Source organism: Giraffa tippelskirchi, chromosome 10 (genome assembly GCF_054371585.1).
Source record: "Giraffa tippelskirchi isolate mGirTip1 chromosome 10, T2T-mGirTip1v1.2.pri, whole genome shotgun sequence".
Lineage (NCBI taxonomy): Eukaryota > Metazoa > Chordata > Mammalia > Artiodactyla > Giraffidae > Giraffa > Giraffa tippelskirchi.
This window is the reverse complement of record NC_137284.1, coordinates 61549757-61569321: the sequence shown is the minus strand read 5'-3', so window position 1 is coordinate 61569321 and position 19565 is coordinate 61549757. Positions and strand designations below refer to the sequence as shown.

The window sequence follows — 19565 nt, the reverse complement described above, 5'->3', positions numbered from 1 at the left end:
TTTCCACTTCTAAATACAGATGAGAAAACCCAGCTGTATATGAAGAGGACATGACAAAGTAGGGTTACTTTTAGGACTGAATAGCAACTGTAAAAACTTCCATAGAACTGGTTATATTCTAAGATCTGCTCATGTATCAACTCAGCTCTCACAAGAGTAAATGAGGTGTGTTCCATTACTGTATCCCCTTTACAGATGAAGAAATTAAAGTATAGGAAGATTAAGTGGAGACTGCTACTTCTGACAACTTTTTAAATATAAGTAAAGTAGCATTTCAACCATTTCAATATGATGACAGTTTGAATCACTTGGAAGAACAAGGCTTATTTTATAAATGATCTTGATATTGCTTCTTACTTATTTGGGAAAAAAACTAAATAGTTTAATTTCAGTGTTTTACAAAGTAAACTTCAAAAGGATAATACCTTATCTCTAAGTGGTAATATAATGGGTGTTTTCCTTTTGTACTTATATTTTTAATTTTAATTTTTCCATAGTATATATTCCTTTTTAGTCAAAGAATTAATGTCTTTTCCTGAAAACCAACCATTTCTAGCAGGCTTTTGGTTTTAGTTGCTACGTCGTGTCTGATTCTTTTGTGCATGTACTGTAGCTTACCAGGCCCCTCTGTCTGTGAGATTTCCCAGGAAGAATACTGGAGTGGGTTGCCATTTCCTTCTCCAGATCTTCATGATCCAGGGATCGTCTCCTGCATTGCAGGCAAATTCTTTACTTTGAGCCAGCAGAGAAGCCCCTTCTAGCAGGCTCCTAGGTTCCAAAGCAAATTAAATCCACTCAGTTCAGTAGACTATTAGCATTGCATCATGAGCCTACTATCTAAAAAGATGTGAATTTTAAGAATGTTAAGATTTATGACACAAAAGTGAAGTGAGGTGAGTGTCCTAAATGGAACACAATCACCTAAGAGAAGTCAAAACAAGGGCTTGAAACTCCTGGTTACTGATCATCCAGTAAAACTCTGAAAATGGAAGGGCTTGATGAAGGGAAGATCATGGTGACTTGATCGTTATGAGCAACATCACTGGGGTGGGAAGGCAGAATTTTTACCTCAGTACCTCTGTGGGAGTAATTCACAGAACTTGGTCACCAACCAGTGGTTACCCCCTGAACTTGTTAAGGCAGTTTAAGTGACAGATGAGAAACCCAAAAGTCTCCTTTTCGTTCCCCTCCTTCAGGAATATTTGTTCACCAATTCAATGAGAAAAAGCAAGTAGCATGTATAACCCAGGATCTCTAAAGTGTGCACACACACACGTGTGTCTCTAGTCACCACAGGAGATCATAATCAGCTGTTCACAAAAGGCCCTGGATTTTTTTTCCCCCTGGATCTTGTTTCCAGGGCTCAAGTAGCTTGTCCGAGCCTAATTAGAGAAGGGTTAGCTCTGATTATGTTTAAAGAAATGTGGTTAGTGAAAGAGGCCCAAAAGGGAGACCTCAGAAATGGAGTTGGGTGGAAACACCAGTTTTCTGTGTTTACATGGTAGCTGTGATTGCTGTGGGTTGCAATCTGCTGGATTAGTCCATTATTCACTTTAAAGTCCACCTCACACTGCTTGTTACAAAGATGAGAAGGATCCGGATTTCCGTGTCTGACTCAGCAGAGGATGGAGGTGCCTCCTTGCAATTGAGATAAGTACTCCCTGGGTGGGATGGAGGAGTAAAGTGGAAAAAAAAATATGTAAGCAAGAGATGATTCAAAATGCTACTCATTTGTGACTCAGATGCAGTGAGTCTAAGGCTATTGTTAGCTACTTTCTCTGGCTCTCCACCATCCCTAGGCAAGTGCCACAGAGAAAACGATCTGATGTGGAGAGGGTATGACTGTGCTGCTTCTATCAGGAAACCATGAGCTCTCCAGGGTGTACTTATACTCAGAAAAGGCAGATTTTTAAATGTCAGTGTCATTACTCACATGTCTTTTCTGGTTGTCTCAGTGTGTTCTTCACCCTCAGATAAAGACTGGCACATGTTTCCCTTGTCCCTGATCAAAAAATAGGTTGCAATTCTCATTTCAGCTCTCAAACTATTGAACTGTGTGTCCCAAGCATTCTTGATCTTCTTCAATTCACAACCTGAAGCCAACACATGCAAGATGTTGTCTGGGTGCTGTTAGTACGTTTATGTCCTTAGGACTTTCATTAAATAAATTATTTTCTTTTGAGGTTCTTCTAATTGCTGGAAAGTCCCATTTGTCTGGGACTTAAATATTTCCCTTTAACTTTATTTTGATGATAGGGGGTTACATGCTTGATTGTATTTTCTGGTTAATTTCAGGATGTTAGGTTCTTAGCGAAGCATCATGAGTAGCCCAGTTCACTCTCAGTTCAAGTGCTGGATAGTGTACTTCTGCATAAGATGAAAGGAAAGCCTCTCCTATGACTGCCTTCAGTCTGGTTCTGCCTGTGAACCAGCTGGGCATGGGCTCACAGCTCCTGTTTGAACTGAGCACTCCCTTTCTCTGGCTAGTGTCTCCTTCTCTGTTAACATTCTGACTCATTCTTACTCTGACTCTTGATGTGTACCTCTGGTTGTCTCTGCTGGATTAATTCAGACTGTCTTCCAGTCAGTGGCCTTCCTTTTCCTCTACGCTCATCCTCCCTGAGCTTCCAAGTTCAGTTCAGTCGCTCAGTAGTGTCTGACTCTTTGTGACCCCGTGAACCGGAGCACACCAGGCCACCCTGTCCATCACCAACTCCTGGAGCCTACCCAAACCTATGTCCATTGAGTCGGTGATGCCATCCAACCATCTCATCCTCTGTCATCCCCTTCTCCTCCTGCCCTCAATCTTTTCCAGCATCAGGGTCTTTTCCAATGAGTCAGCTCTTCGCATCAGGTGGCCAAAGTATTGGAGTTTCAGCTTCAATATCAGTCCTTCCAATGAACACCCAGGACTGATCTCCTTTAGGATGAACTGGTTGGATCTCCTTGCAGTCCAAGGGACTCTCAAGAGTCTTCTCCAACACCACAGGTCAAAAGCATCAATTCTTCAGTGCTCAGCTTTCTTTATAGTCCAACTCTCACATCTATACATGCCACTTCTTCTCTAGCAAACCAGTCACAGAGACCACAGCTTACAGCTACCAATGAAAAGTAAATAACAGACATTGCCTGCACTTGGTGCCTGGACTGGCCACCTCATCATTTGCTAACTTTAAATATTGTCACATAGCATTGTTTCCACATTCAGTTTTCAATGAATGAGTCCTGCTCAGCCACATTTTTCTAATCTACCTGTTGCAAGATGATTTGTGGTCAAGATTATGTTAGCCCCTTTTGGAGAAGGCCAAAGCTAAGAATTCATGCTTAATTTGTACCTAACTTTTATTCCCTGGGTGTTCCCCTTGCTCACCATCATTCTCAGATGGTACCACAAATACCTCTCCCTTATAGGGCAAAAAAGAACCTCTTCTGTTTGGAGAAACATATAAGATGCTCCATGAATTCTTGTTTAGATGTTCTTATTCTTTAGATCTGACCATCCTACTTTCCTCTATTTGCATTTTACACAATATATTTTTTCTAATTACAAAATAAATGCACATGTGATATACTCAGAAAATACCAAAAAGCTCCAGTGAAGAGACATAGAATCATCTACAATCTCCCCACTTATTATTAACTGTTTAATTTATTCTTCCTAACTACTTTTCTATATATTAGGACAACTAGGATCATATTGTACATATTTACATCTCCTTTTCATTTAACATTCATCATTAATATTTTCTCATAGTAATAAGTATTCTACTTCATTACTGTTATTAACGATTGCACATAGTACAATACTCCCTAATTTAAGAAACCAAATCTCTGATAAATATATTAATTAATTTGATTATGACAGTATTTTTCAATGTGTATGAATATCAAATCATATAGTACACTTTAAATGTATATATAATTTTATTTGTCAGTTATACCTCAATGAAGTTGGGGGAGGAAAGAAAACAAAACAATAGCCAACTTAACTAAATACCCTATTGTTGGAAACTTAGGTTGTTTCTAATTTATTGATATTATACGTAATGCTTCAGTGAGCATGTCTGCTCATACCTTTTTGTGTTCATCTGTAATTCCATCAAGCCACTATTTTCTCATGAAGTCAAGCTCCATGTTGTCCTCTCTATTGCCCTCATTCGCTCAGTTAAATGAACAGTATTTCTATACTGTGTTTCTCTTCTTCAGCTAAGGCATGCTTATTTGAGGGGCATACACTAAGATTGTTTGGAATAGTCTCAAGGATTTCTTACGAGTTCCCCTGATGTCTACCTTCTGTTGTAGTTCGCCTGTCCCAAGTTGAATAACTACATGATGAAAGTTTCAAGCTTTCGTCTCATTAGAATTTGGTGCTTATGGTCTTAATTATGTAATGATCATGATTAGAAAGTGGTTTACACAGGAATTCTGCCTGCGCTCATTCCTGTCCATGTTTTAGAGCCAAGTCCAGGATGTGTCTTTTCCACATGTATTCAAAGAGCACTTACGCCAGAAGCTGTAATGTCTCCTATCCAAACCTCATATCCACAGCTCATCCCCATGATGAGCTCTGCCAGTCTGAATGTGGATACTGATCAAAACCTAGTTTTGCAGCCTAAACCTAGTTTTGCAGCCTCCCAATGTCATTTAATATTTCCTAGCATGTCTTGTGACTTTCCCTCATAGCTTGGCAGCATAATGTACCCTTATTACTGGTATACTTTTATTGTTTTGGTATGGAATTCACCCAAGAAAATGTAATAATATTGCCTATCTTCTAATAGGCCATTAAATATTAACTTTATACCTGCTATGTGTAAAACATTGTGCTGTTTTTAACTCTGCAAATAAGCAGATTAAATGAGGGTTTCAATATTGATGTACGAATCTAAACCCATGCTTAATGCTTCTCTAACCTCATTATTATCTACTAAAAGGTTAGATTTATTATTACAAAATAACAAAGCAAGTAGTTTCTGTAATATACGTATAAGTGTACTCACAGCTGACATACATTCTCCCTCTAAACTATGTCTGCTCATTCTATGACAATTAAAGATGTTTTCTAACATCTTTCATTCTTCTAACATCTATGATACAGATCCTTAACCTGGGTGCATGTAGCTGAGACTTGAAATATTCTGCTGTCTGGGCCCTTCCTTAAACCAATTAAATATGGACTTCCAGGCATGAGTCTCAAACAGTATTATTTAAAAGCTCTCCAGAAAATGCTAATGTTGAACCAGTAGAGTCACTTGGTATTGAGCAAAGCACTTTGAGTCTTGCCTTCCGTGACCTCAAGAAAATCAACAACCTCCATTCCACTGGTTCTCACACTTTGCTGAAGGCTAGAAACACTGGGAAGCTTTTAGAAGTTCAAATTTCCAGGTCACACTCAAGAACAAAAAAGAATTTGTGGGGCGTTAGTCTTATTTTATACTCCCCAGGTTAAGTCCAAAGTATAGCCAAATTTGAGAACCAACGTGCTCTATACGGTTGCAACTCAAAGTGTGGCTCGTGGTCCAAAAACTTTGGCATCACCTGGGAGCTTGTCAGTAATGTTGGGTCTCAGGTCTACCGTATCTGTAGATGATTTTTGTCACATGAGAGTTTTAGTGGCACTCTGTACACGAGGGTTTCAGCCTTGCATCTTAGAACCTAAACTTTGAGACTTGTGAGTTTGTTCATCATTTTGACTTATCTAGTGGGGAGTAGAAAGTGACAACACAGTGGAGTGGTTCCAAAGAATTGTTTCAAAAAAGCACCTGGACGTTTTTAGGGAGCTTCCTGTCTCCTTGGCATTTAATCTCTGTTGCTCTTGCTGGTTTTATCTTAAAGTTTTTGGTATAATTCCTTTATTTCTGTTGTTCCTAGTATATGATCTTGCATGTATTTGATGATTGCAAGAGGTTGAGGGAAAGCGTGATGCTAAGTGAGAAGTAACAGAGGCAAAAATCTTCATGCTCTTGATCTAAAAATGAAATGACACCCTGAATGTGAAGTGTGAATTGCCTGGAGATGCACAGACACCCTGAGATGTGGGAGGAGAGGGTGGCAGCCTCAGCACTCCACTCGAGTGGGGCGAGCTCCACTTGGAACAATGGGGTTTCCTAATTGCATGACCACACCTGAGCCTCCTCCAAACTCCACAAGTAGCAACCTCCTCGTGAGACAGAAGGAGTTGGTCTTAAATAAATGTTTTAGTGTGGATTGAGAAATAACATTTCCACTTAGGTTGAGTCATAGTCACTTAGCATGAAGCAGCTTCCTATATACACTTAGTATTTTGAGAACTTGCATTAGCTCCTTCAGCGTCAAGGCTAAGAAATCAGGCCCTGAGCAATGGCTATTAGGGAATTTCCCACGAGTGTCCAAGAGTTGTCCTTGTTTTCAGAATTTCCCTGCTTCCCTAGTCAATGCCTCACTTTTCTCCCAGGCCTGTCCATCTGCCCTGTGCAAGAGCCTTACTCCCTGTATCCCTTCCTGCTCCACTCCCAAACACACACACACACACACACACACACACACTATGGGCCCTCTGCATCTCCTTCCTCACAGTGTTTCTCTTAGCTAACAGCGACCCTTCTAACCTGCTAAGAACCTTTCTGTAGTAGATACTAAGTTGATGCTCCCCCTGGAGAAAGGTGAGCAGTTTCCCACTAAACTGGAATTGATTTGTGGCAGCCTAGAAGACGTAGGAGAAGTAGGAAGTTTCATTTTCAGAATTTCAAGACTGGAACTGACCCCAAAGTACTTGTATTCCACATAGGGCACACTGAGGCTAGAATTCCACCTTCTGAAATGCTTACAGTTATGTGAATGTTGCCTATTCCCTTTGAAAAGACCACATTCCTAGTCAGGAAAATGAATTATGTTGCTAACACAGTGGTATGAATTGGTTTTATACACATGGCTTTCCTACTGATCAGGTGGTCAAGGGGTATTTGAGGCTGATGGATGTTTGACAGAGAAAATCTTCACCTATGTTCTAGTTTTGCCTATGGCTAGATATCTAGAACTAGAGGACTGGAGAGAATTGCTCATTCCAAGGACACAGGTTTCACATTGCTCATGCAGCTAGTGGGATGGAAGCCTAAGGTACCCTCTTGGTATATGAGATCTTCCATCATTTCTGGAAGAAGACAGAAAGGAAAATGATTCTTTCTGTTTAGAAACTGCCACTGGTGTCTCAGGATAATCAGGCTACTTCTCCTGAATCGATGACTATTTTCCCTGCAGAAATTCAAAGCTGAGGAAATGTTTTCTCTTCACTGTGTGTCTCAAGGCACTACAATAAGGCATGCTTTCCTGTCTATTATTTGATTTAAGGTCTGCTTTAGGCATTTATTGAACTGATTAGCACATTAGTTTTATTATTCTCTTCCATGTCCTTTTATGTTCTGGTGAGTTTATTAGGTGAGGCCAGTTTCCTTCTGAGAGTTTAATCCAAAGGCCTTTACTAGAAGGCTAGCATATTTCCTTTTCTCATAAAGATAAGAAAACTTCAACAGGCAGACTGTCTGAGCCTGAGTTATGGAACAGATTCCATATCAAACTTCCCAGTGAGACTGACTTCAACATTTGCTGGCTTACTTCTCCTGGTACCTGGTTCACAAGTGAGACAAGTAATTCCCTGAGGAGGGAACTGGTCATATTCCATGACTTACTCATGGATTTTCAGTGGATTTTTTTTTTTTTTAGGTTTTTGGTAGAAAAGATATGGAGTGTGAGAGAAGGAGAGAAGTCAAGGATGTTTCTAAAATTTTTGACTTGAGCAAAGGGAAGGATTAAATTTTCCTTTGCTGCATGGAGTAGACTATTTGAAGAAAGTCTTTCATGCAGAGGAGGGAGGGTACAGAGGAAATGTCAGGGATTTGGTTTTGAACATGTTAAGTTTAAGAAGCCTATTGTATATCTCCAAACTGAGATATTCAGCTAAGTAAATGAGGAAGTTCAGGGAATTGTCATCATATACTTGATATTTAAAGCCATGTGTGGAAGAGTAGACAAAGAAAGGAAGAGGCTCTCTGTTGTTACAGCAGGAACAGCAATCATTTTCTGTAAAAATTTTAGGCTTTGCAGGGTGTATGGTCTTTGTCATAATTAGCCAACTCTGTATTTATAGTGAAAACAGCAATATCCAATATGAAAAGAAATGGATCTGGCTATATTCCAATAAAACTTTATATATGGAAACATGAACAGGCCAAATTTGGTCCATGAGCTGTAGTTTGCTCACCCTGGTGTTAGAGGTCAGAATCATACAGGCTTATAAGAAGGAACAAGTAAATTTTGAGCTTATACCTTAAATTCTCTTCCTTTCTAAACAAAACAATTGTGTCTGTGTTGTGTATTTGTATACCATATATTTGTGTAAAAGACAAGTTGAATATCTCTGTGGACCAGAAATGGAACAGAAGCCTAGAGCTATAAGTTGAGCTGAGGCCCATATACTAGGTCCTATGTACAGAAATAGAGAGACAAAGTTCTGTAGTCATGAGATTGTAGAGAGCCCAAAGCTCCCCATGCATTGTGAGAGACCTGAGCTGGGTTTCATTGCCTGAAACCAGGAGCTGGGCAGAGAAGGTGGAAAGAAAGAAAGGGTGAGAAAACCAATACTGCTGTCTTTGGCTACTGGTTGCATAAAATATGAGCTATGTCAAGAAAAAAGAGAAAATGTCATTCAGAAAATTTAGGGTCTGGACAGAACTCCCTGCTATCTGAGTGAATGGATCTTGATATTCATAGTGCATCTTGAAACTGGAGCTTCAAGCTATTTATTTAAGACCTGGTTCTGGTACTGGACTAGAGAACTTTAGTAGGAAAACTACATGTTACAGTGTCAGACCACAGACCAGGAACATAAAACAATGAAAACATTTTCCATTCAAAGTGAACATGCAAATTAAATTTTCAGAGTTAGAAAACTGAACATCAAGTTTGAAATCAAAACAAAACACAGAGGAGTTAAATACATTCACACATGACAAAATATAAACAATAGGATACTCAATTTAACTTTAAATATGTTTAAGATTCTCAAATAGATATAGACAAGAATTTTATCCAGGAAGAAGATTATGGCAGTAAAATAAATTGATATGAGCCAAAAAACCAATTAGAAATTCTCAAAATGCAGAATATAGTTATTGGAATAAATGTAACCCCATGGACTGTAGCCTACCAGGCTCCTCTGTCCATGGAATTCTCCAGTCCAGAATACTGGAATGAGTAGCCATTTCCTTCTCCAGGGGATCTTCCTAACCTAGGAATCGAACTGGTGTCTCCTGCATTGCAGGTGAATTCTTTACCAACTGAGCTACCAGGGAAGCCCACAAAAATCTCACTAAGCAGAGTGATTTCCAGACTGGACTTAGTTAAAGAATGAATTAGAGAATTGAAAAATAGTATAGAGAAAATCACCTAAAGTTAAACATGGAGAAATAAGAATATGAAAAACATGAAAAAGACATTAAAAGACAATCACTGAAAGATTTCAACATATATATATATATATATATATATATATATATATATATATATATATACTATGTATATATAGTGAGTATCTCAGGAACAGAGAAAAGAGAGAATGGTTGAGAAAGAATATTTGAAATATCACAGGTAAAAGGGTTCTAACAGTGAAAAAAGGATGAGTTTTCAGATTAAAAGTACACACCAAATGCTGACAGAGGTAAAAAACAAAAATAAACCCAACTTGATTTATTATACTGAAGTACTGATATCTCACATATTTAAGGAAAAAAAAATCTCAAAATCTAACAATGTAAAACAATGTTTAAAACTTCAAAGAAAGGTAACTGGACAACAAGCAGATTTCTCATGAGAATAACAAATACTTGAAGACAATGGAGTAATATCTCCAAAGTACTAAGGGAAAATACTAACCTGAAGTTATATATCCAGCTAAACGCTTTCAGAAGTGAAAACAAACTAAAGACATTTTCAGAAATGCAAAGACTAACAGAATTTACTATCCAGAAACTCTTGATAAGAGAATGAACATTTTTTTTTTTTTTGGCAGAAAGAAAAGTGAACTTAGAAAGAATGAGATATAATGTGATATAAGAAACAATGGGAAACATGTAAGTTGATAAAATATATTTTATATATTATTAACTTTATAAAAGAGAGGAATAACCATAATTTTTGGTTTATATTTGTTAACATAAAAGTTTCGAAGTAAAATGACACTCTGATGTCTAGACTAAGAATGAGAAAACTTTCCATACAGGGCCATATAAAGAATATTTCAGACTTTGTGGGCATTTGATCTTTGTTGTAACTACTCAACTTTGCCATTGTGTCAAGATAGCAGCCCTAGATAATATGTAAATAAACGAGAGTGGCTCTGTTCCAATACAACTTTATTGTGGACACTGAATTTTGGATTTTATATAATGTTGATGTGATTAACTATATTCTTTTGATTAAAAAAATTGTTTAATGTGAAAACTATTCTTAACTCATGAGCTATACAAAATTAGGGGTCAGGCAGGATTTGGCTGAAGCCCGGTTTAGACAAGAGTAACAAGGAAGATGGGACAGTGTGGGTGGTAGAGAAAAGGGACTATTTAATGGGTAGTTTTATAGAGTAAAATAGAGATGCTGAATAGCGTCGTCATTAGAAAAATTTAAGAGTAATTGCTAAATCAATAGAAATACAATTGACAACTTCAAAACCAGCCGAGAAAAAGTGAAATAAAGAATATTTACAAATAACCACAGAAGATAAGAAATGAGACACAAAGATAAAATATAATGGAAGAAACCACAAGATGAATTAGTGTAAGTAAAAATATTATGAATTACAGTAAATGTAAATGAATTAAATGCATCAAAAAAGAAGGACTATATGATTGGATTTTTCAAAAAGCCATTTATGTTCTATTTGCAAAAGTTACACTTCAAGTGACATAGATTGACAATAAAACCATAGAAAGAAGTATTCAAACACTAAACAAAAGAAAGCTAGCTAGTAGAGACATGATGATATTAGGCACAATGGAATTTAAGGAAAAAGCACTAATCCATATAATAGTATTAATAAAGAGAAACATTATATAACAAGAAAAAACAATAGTACACCAATAGAAAAAATAATCATGAAAGCGTATACATTTAACAACATAGCTCAGAAAAACTGACAAAATTATACAAAGAAACATATAACCATAGTGAGAGATTTTACTACTTCTGTCTCAAATGTATGAAGCAAACAAAAATATTTCTGCCTACATTTTGTCCATAGAGAATATATATTCTTTTTACCGAATGAAACACTTATTAAAAATCCTTAAAACTCATGTCTTAAACATTCCAAAGATCAGTATCTTATGTGGATTACATTTCCTAACAACAATGCAATTAAACTAGAACTCTAATACAGAATAGTACAAACCCAACTGACATATCTGAAAACTAAAAAATAAACTCTTAAAGAATGCAAGGGGTTAAGTAAGAAATTAAAAGAAAACAATTGCAAAATATTACAATTGAACAACAATGAAGCAATACATTTTGGAATGTGAAGGCATAATTAATATGTTGTTTGTAAACAAGGAAAGAGTAGAAGGAATAAAAGAATCATGATAATAACAGAAGTTAATAACTTTAAAAAGAAAGTCAACAAAAACAGAAATAATAGAAACAATTAGTATAATCAATTATTTATTTCTAGGCAAACAAAGGAATAAGCAAGTAAAAACAGAAAAGACAAAAGTAAACACTTTAAGGAATAAAAAATGTGGCCATAATATATAGTAAAGAAAAATGAGTATAGAAAACTGAAAAACCTGAGGCTAGAAAATTGGGAAGCAAATGAATAGATACTTTTCTACAAAGACAAACTATCAAATTAGTCTCAAAAAGTGGTCAAAAAACCAAGTACACTACTAGCCATTAAAGACATGATTATATATATTGGCATGAAGATATCTCAGATATTTACTGCTAAGTTACAAAGTTTGCAGAATGCCATATAGAGTATGTTTTTAAAATTAATTAATACCATACATTATTTTTGAATATTATATATTTAAGAAAATTATAAAGGCATGACTTGTATTTACACTAAATTTATGAAAGGAGGCTTCCTCTGAGGAGAGAAGGAGAAGGGAAATGAAATGAGACCAAAAGGGAAAATTTAGTGTATATTAACATTTTCTGTAAGGATTAATAAATCTTTTAAAAATTTTTTGAAGAAACTATTAAAAGATAATTTTCAAAAACTATAAAATCCTGACTCTCCTATTGATATAAAATGAATACATCAGAGATTTTCTTTAACTTAATAAGTGTACTAGGCAAATGTTATAATGCATTCAAAAGACACTCAGTGAACAGACACATCTATACATCAGGAAAATTGAAGTATGTATTAAAATTGTTTATCCAAGGTAAAAGAAGATACAAAATTTGTATGTCTATAGACAAGAACTATTTTGCATTGCTATAAGTTATCTACAACATACAGAGTTGTACAGTAGCTTCCATAGAATCGGCATGTGATAACCCTGAGAGGTCTCTTCTGTAGAGTCTAGCCAATGCAAAGTTTCCTATCAAATTATAACTTTTTCTCTACACAGCCATAATTAAGTGTTAACATCGTCTCATTTTAGTTTTCATAATATTTTCTGTACTCTTCTTTATTTAAAAGCAATTCAATTTTTTTAAGTTAAAAGACCATATCCTCTCCACTGTTCCCTACAACTCCCTAGTTCACAGCCCCAAATTCAAAAGATTTTGAGTCTATAGGTCTGGAGATGGATCTGGGGTTTTGTAAACTTTTTTAAACTAACCCAAGTTACTGTGATGTGCAGCCAGGTTTGGGCACCTCTCACTTGATGGTAACTAACGTTCCTTCCAACTCTGAGATTTATAACTTGTGCCCTTGTTCTTTGGTTTGGGGGCAATTCATAAGTTTTAAATCATGTGCTGTTCTGAGTGGCATGATAAAATCTTTGCACTGTCCTGCTCTGTCCCATCCGGGATGTGAATCATCCCTTTGTCCCTTGCATCCATTCATTTAGTCACTTAGTAGCTACCTTGGTTATCAGATCGACTGTTGCCGTATTGCAGTGCCTGTGTTCAGGTAACCTCTGTTTTTCTTTATAATGGACACAAAACACAAGGGTAGTGATGCTGGCAACTCAGATGTGACATAGAGAAGCCATATACTGCTTCCTATAAATGAAAAGAGAAACGTTCTTGACTTAATAAAGAAAGAAAAAAATTGTATGCTGAGGTTGCTAAGATCTACAATAAGAATCTTCTGTCCTTTAAATTGTGGGGAAGGAAAAATAAATTTGTGCTTATTTTATTTTCTTACCTCGGACTGCAAAAATTATGACCATTGGTCATGATAAATGCTTAATTAAGATGGAAAAGGCATTAAATTTGTACAAGGAGACATTTTTAGAGTGAGAGACATTCACATAACTTTTATTACATTATATTGCTATAATTGTTCTATTTAATTTTTAGGTGTTGTCAATGTATTACTCTGCGAAATTAATAAATTAAACTTTATCAAATTATGTATATGTAGGAAAAAAAACATAGTATGTATAGAGTTTGGTAGTATATATGGTTTTAGGCATTACCTAAGGGTCTTAGAATTTACACGATACAGATAGGGAGGGACTGTTGTATTTGAAAAAAAATCTAATGAAATCTCTGAGTCATAAATTGACCTTTAGGGAGTATGTCTGATCAACTTAGGAAACCAATAATGTAAACAAGGTAGTAATTTCTGTAGAAATAGAATTGGGGTCAGCTGGCATTGGATGGAAAAGCTCCACACTTGATAGAAGTTGTTCAAGAGTAGAATGGGATGAAATTATTTAAACAGGAGAATCTGTGATTGCTTTGTAGGTTAGGCTGACCCAAAAGCTCTTATGAGAATAAACAAGTAAAATCCTTAAAAAACAGTACTCACTGAACTCATCTCTATGACTTCTCATTTTCTTCCTCTGTGGTTATGTGAATCCTACTCAATTTCCAGACCCACTTTATTCCTCTGTGAATCTTCCTTTAACTTCCTGCTATAGCTCCCAAATCTTTCTACCTCTTCTGAACTCCAAGCAGCACTCCTGGTTTCCATCACTTAAATGGTTTTTGGGTCATATTCCATAGCATGATTGTTGTAGATGACTTGCCAGTCCTTTTTACCCATTTTGTCTCTTCCTTCTCAGTTGATAAGCAACCTAAGGCAACACCAGTGCTGTATACATCTTAGGGTTTCCTAGCCTAGTATTTTACACAAAGGATTATAGATTCTGGCAACCTCTCTAAATTATGTGAACCATTGACCAAGACTCAAAAAGTCCAATACTGCATTGGAAGACAATGAGACACATGATTTTTGCAAGATTTATGGCATAGATTAATTTTAGGAATTCACATAATCTTTTATATCAAAAAAATCTTGTCACTAAAAGTTGCTGAATCTTGAAAACAGTTTAAGCCAGAGATTTGAACACAACCAGTACTCTCTTATCTAGCTTGTCTTTTGTATCCATATTATTCACCTTCATGACAGACAATTCTCCATGTTGTGAAATCAGTTCAGTTCAGCTCAGTCGCTCAGTCGTGTCCGACTTTTTGCAACCCCATGAACTGCAGCACGTCAGACCTCCCTATCCATCATCAACTCCCAGAGCCTACCCAAACTCATGTCCATTGAGTCAGTGATGCCATCCAACCATCTCATCCTCTGTAGTCCCTTTCTCCTCCCGCCCTCAATCTTTCCCACCATCAGGGTCTTTTCAAATGAGTCAGCTCTTCACATCAGGTGGCCAAAGTATTGGAGTTTCAGCTTCAACATCAGTCCTTCCAATGAATATTCAGGACTGATCTCCTTTAGGATGGACTGGTTGGATCTCCTTGCAGTCCAAGGGACTCTCAAGAGTCTTCTCCAACACCACAGTTCAAAAGCATCAATTCTTCAGTGCTCAGCTTTCTTTATAGTCCAACTCTCACATTGTGAAATAACTGATTACCAAATGCTGCTGGAATTTTTAACTTAAGGTTACCACAATGAGAAAGGACTGACATGTTTTTTTTTCTTTCTCAAGTTCACAACTACTGGGGAAAAGTGTTTAGTTGGTCCAGCTTGGGACAGGTGATCATGCCTAGACCAATCTCCTTTAGTCAGGAGTGAGGGTGAAGTCACATTAAAACATGGATTTTTCCATCTGAACTGTGGAAAGCATTGGAATGGTGGTAAGGAGGAAAAATTTCCAACGGAAGGGTGAGGGATATTGTTTTTCAAAAGACAAAACAACAGGTTTCAAACATACTTTCCCATCTCATTTCTCACTGTTAAAGCCCCCTTATCATTTCTTCACATATCCTTACTGCTTTCTGCCTCTATCCTTTCTTCCAACTCTACCCTCCTGTTTTGAGTCACCTCTTCCGAGAAGATCCCCCCTGCCTCCATCCTATGCTATCAGTTATATTTGTACAAAAATTTGAGTTAAATGCTATATCATAATGCCATGGTACTGTACTTTCATAATTCATCAGCCATTAAGGAAACGTAGAGAGAAATGACAATGGTATGCCATTGTACATTCACTAGGATGACTATAATTAAAACAACAACAGGTGCCAACAAGGATGTAGAGAAAAGGAACCTTTATATATTGCTAATGGAAATGTAAAATGGTGTGGTCACTTTCACAGATACTTTGGCAGTTATCCGAAAAAGTTAAACAGAGCTGCCATATGAACCAGCAGTTCTACGCCTATGTGTGTACCCAAGGGAAATGAAAATGCACAAAAACTTGTACACCAATGTTCATATAGCGTTAGTCACAATAGGTGAAAAGTAGAAGCAACCCATCAATAGAAACTGATGAATGGATGAACAAAAGTGTTATATTCATACAATGGAATATTATTCTGCAGTAAAAAGGAATGAGGGATTGATACATGCTACAACACAGACAAACTTTGAAAACATTATACTAAGTGAAAAAAAAAACAGTCTACATATGATATGGTTCCCTTTATATAAAAGGTCCAAATCTTTAAAGACAGAAAGTAGATTAGTGGTTGTCTAGGACTGTGTATGTGGGATGGAGATGGGGAGTAACTCTTGGTGGGTATGAGGCTTCTTTTTGGAATGATGAAGATGTTCTAAAATTAAATCATGGTAATGGTTGCATTAATTGTGTAAATAGTGTAAATACCATTGCATTGCACATTTAAAATGGAGTGGCCAACGATATGAAAATTATTTCAATAAAACTCTTTAAAATGCAAAAAGATTGAGGTTTTCAAAAGAATTAAAAACATGGTAGAAGTAGTGCCTGTGCCAACAGGTAGGGACAACAGTAATGATCAGAAGCGAGCATGCTCCCAGGCAACATGCTCAATTTCTGGAGTTTAAGAACTAGAGTTAGAATCTCCAGTCTCTCCATTTGGGTGTTGGCAAGAGCTCTTTCACACATTTTCATTTCTTTGCTAACATATTCTGCTCAGTTTAACCTGTCTTTCTCTCCTCCCCCACCTAGTGAGTTCTTATTCTTTTGAGATTTGTCTAGGTATACATTCTGAATTCTTTCCAATGACCTCTTCTGGACGAAGGTAGTGGCTTCATCATCTTTCTTTCCTATAGTGCCACATACATAGCATTGTTAGAGTGTTGACCTTGCTCATCCATGACTTTTATGGGTACCTGTCCTAACAATGGTATGTCCTCAAGGGCAGAGGCAATTTCTTTATTATTTTAATAACCCAAGCACTTGACCTGATGATTAATAGATGCTCAATATATGTTTGCTAGGGCTTCCCCAGTGCCTCAGTGGTAAAGAATCCGCCTGCAACACAGGAGACACAGGAGACACAGGAGACACAGGTTTGATCCCTGGGGCAGGAATATCCCTTGAAGCAGGGCATGGCAACCCACTCCAGTATTCTTGCCTGGAGAACCCCATGGACAGAAGCCTGGTGGGCTACAGTCCATAGCATTGCAAACAGCTGGACACAACTGAAGCAACTTAGCCACAGGCCTGCACGCAGTTTGCTAAATGTATAAAAAGGGCAAGTGCCCATGAAATAGCCTGATACACTAGATCAAGATTTAGATAAGGGACTCAGAAACAAAATCTAAGGCCAAAATCCCACTGTGAAAAATTACTGCATGGGAAGCCTACTGTCAATGCGTTGGCTATGTAGTAACTGAGCAACAGGAAATATGAAAGGACTCCTGTGACCAGCACTGCTGAAGTCCAGTGGGTTCCCTTGTGGGCAGTTGGAGATGGCATTTGAGGTGGGGGCTGCTGGCTTCTGTTATTACCTGTTTGTTACTCTTTTCAGTTAAATTATAAAGTCTTTAAGGGCAAGGTTATAAATTCTTCTTTTATATGTCTCATAGATAATGCACAAATATTTGTTAAATGAACTCCTTTCACCCTAAACATCTTCTCCTGAAAAAAGAGCGAAAATTCTGTTTCCTTTTTGCTGATTCATTCATTCTAACTCTTTCAGAAATGAAATCCAAAATACAGAAAAGTGACTCTTTTCCAATTTGAGAGAGATACTGTGGATCTGGGGAAAATACTTTATCACTGAAGAGTTAATTCAAATTGTGAAACTAAGTGAAGGGAAAAACAGTGCCTATCATTGTAGCAACATGACATATCATTCATTTATTTGTTATTTGTTATAGGCTATCATTCCACACCAATAAGTAAGCTCTGTAAGAGCCAAGATTTCTATCTATTTGGTTCACTGAGGTATCCTGAGCATTTGAACAATTTCTGGCACATATGGATACTTAATAAATATTTGCTGGTAAAGGGAGACAGGAAAGGAACAAGTGAGAGGCTGAGGGAAAGAAGACTGTTATGTATGGGAATGTATAAATAGCAGGAATTAGTGCTGGATCAACCTTATTTAACATTGTTATAAGTGATTTGGAAAAATGTCTGCTAGAATAACATTTTCTGCAGAGCTCTCTGTGTAGTGACATACTGAGGCAATAAGTATAAACTGTAAAAGGAAATAACTTGGCCATATGAGTGGGTAGAAAAATGGCAAATAAGCTCCATGTAGACTGATGTAAGATGATAACACATTATGTGAAAATGGTACAAATGTGCCTGTAAGATAATGATTTCTAACTATCAGATCTGAACCAGGAGAGACTCCAAAAAGTTGTTGAATGCACCCTACTTTATGCCCAGGGGTGACTCTCCAACATCACTGCAGTGTCAGAAACAAGTCCCACATTACTTTAATTACACATCTCAGGCCTTGGGTGAAAAATGACTGTGGAAGATAAATCCTTTTGCAGTGGCTGTGTTACAATTTCCTCTCTGCTTCTCTGCATTCTAATCTATTGTCTGTGGATGTGGGCTCGTTTCTTCTTACCAGAAAAGCAGTACAGGTGACACAATTAGGGTGCCTGCTCTGCAGGGAGGACTTTCAGAGCTCTGGCTATGGTGGGGTCAGCTGCTCTGAATAAGTTGGACCCATAACCCTTCTGGTTACAGCTAATTAGAGTCAGAGCACCATTCACTGTCCATATCTTTTTTTTGCCCGTATGCCATGTATAAGTTTTCCTTACTTAAAGTTGGTTTTAGGTTTCTAGTTATTGCAATCAAAGAAATCCCAGATATCAATAGGTAAAATATTTCAAGAGGAAAAAAATTCCCCTATCCCATCTTGCAAAAAAGCTCAGTGTAAATATATTTGACTGGTAAAAAGGCTTGGAAGTAGATTCTGGAAAGGACTGAATAGTCTCCCCAGGTTGGAAAGAGTCCTGACTTAAATATCCCTTGTTCTGTATCTCTGATGTGGTGAGGTTTGAGGGCAACTCCTGGCCAGCTCCCCAAGCATTACTATCTAATTCCCAGTGTAGAAAGTGGTTACTTGTGTATCAGCAGACTACCATTTGCTAATCCAGGCCTTGTGTGATCTTACTGTTGTTTTTCTATTGTTAATTTTTATATTAGTGTTCTACACAGAAACAGAACAAATAGGATATATCTATACATCTGTCTGTCTATCCAAAGAGACTTACTATAAGGTATTGGCTCATATGATTTTTATGGAGGTTACAAAGTCCTACAATTGGCCAGCTGCAGGCTAGACACCTAGCAAAGCCAGTGATGTAGTTCAGAGGCCTGAGAGCCAGAGAGCTGATGGTGCAGATCCCAGTCCATGTCTGAAGCCCCAAGAAACAGGAGCAGAGGGGGCTTGTGGAAAGTCACTGTCCAAGTTCATAGACCAGAGAAGATTTAGGTCCCACTTCAGCAGTCAGGCAGAGAATGAATTCCACTTTGCTCCCCCTTTTAATTCTGTTGAGGCCCTCAATGTTTTAGATGATACCCACCCACACTGGGGAGGGCCATCCGCTTTATTCAGTCCACCATCTCAAATACCGATCACTTCTGGAAACATCTCCAGAGACATACCCAGAAAGTATGTTTAGCCATCTGGCATCCCTTGATGCCGTCAAGTTGATACATAAATCCAGCCATCACAATTTCGCTGGTACATATTTACTTTGAAAAAAAATGTCAAAACACCATAGT

The 19565-nt window shown here is 37.3% G+C and overlaps 1 protein-coding gene across 1 annotated transcript in view; it reads left to right on the top strand.

Moving 5' to 3' along the window:
• The window catches only part of SEM1 (SEM1 26S proteasome subunit), a 353898-nt gene that overhangs the window by 71314 nt on the left and 263019 nt on the right, over positions 1–19565 (top strand). The window contains exon 6 of the transcript XR_014066093.1: positions 10043–10103. The gene's annotated coding sequence lies outside the window, so the exon portion shown is untranslated. The remainder of the gene's footprint in view (positions 1–10042; positions 10104–19565) is intronic.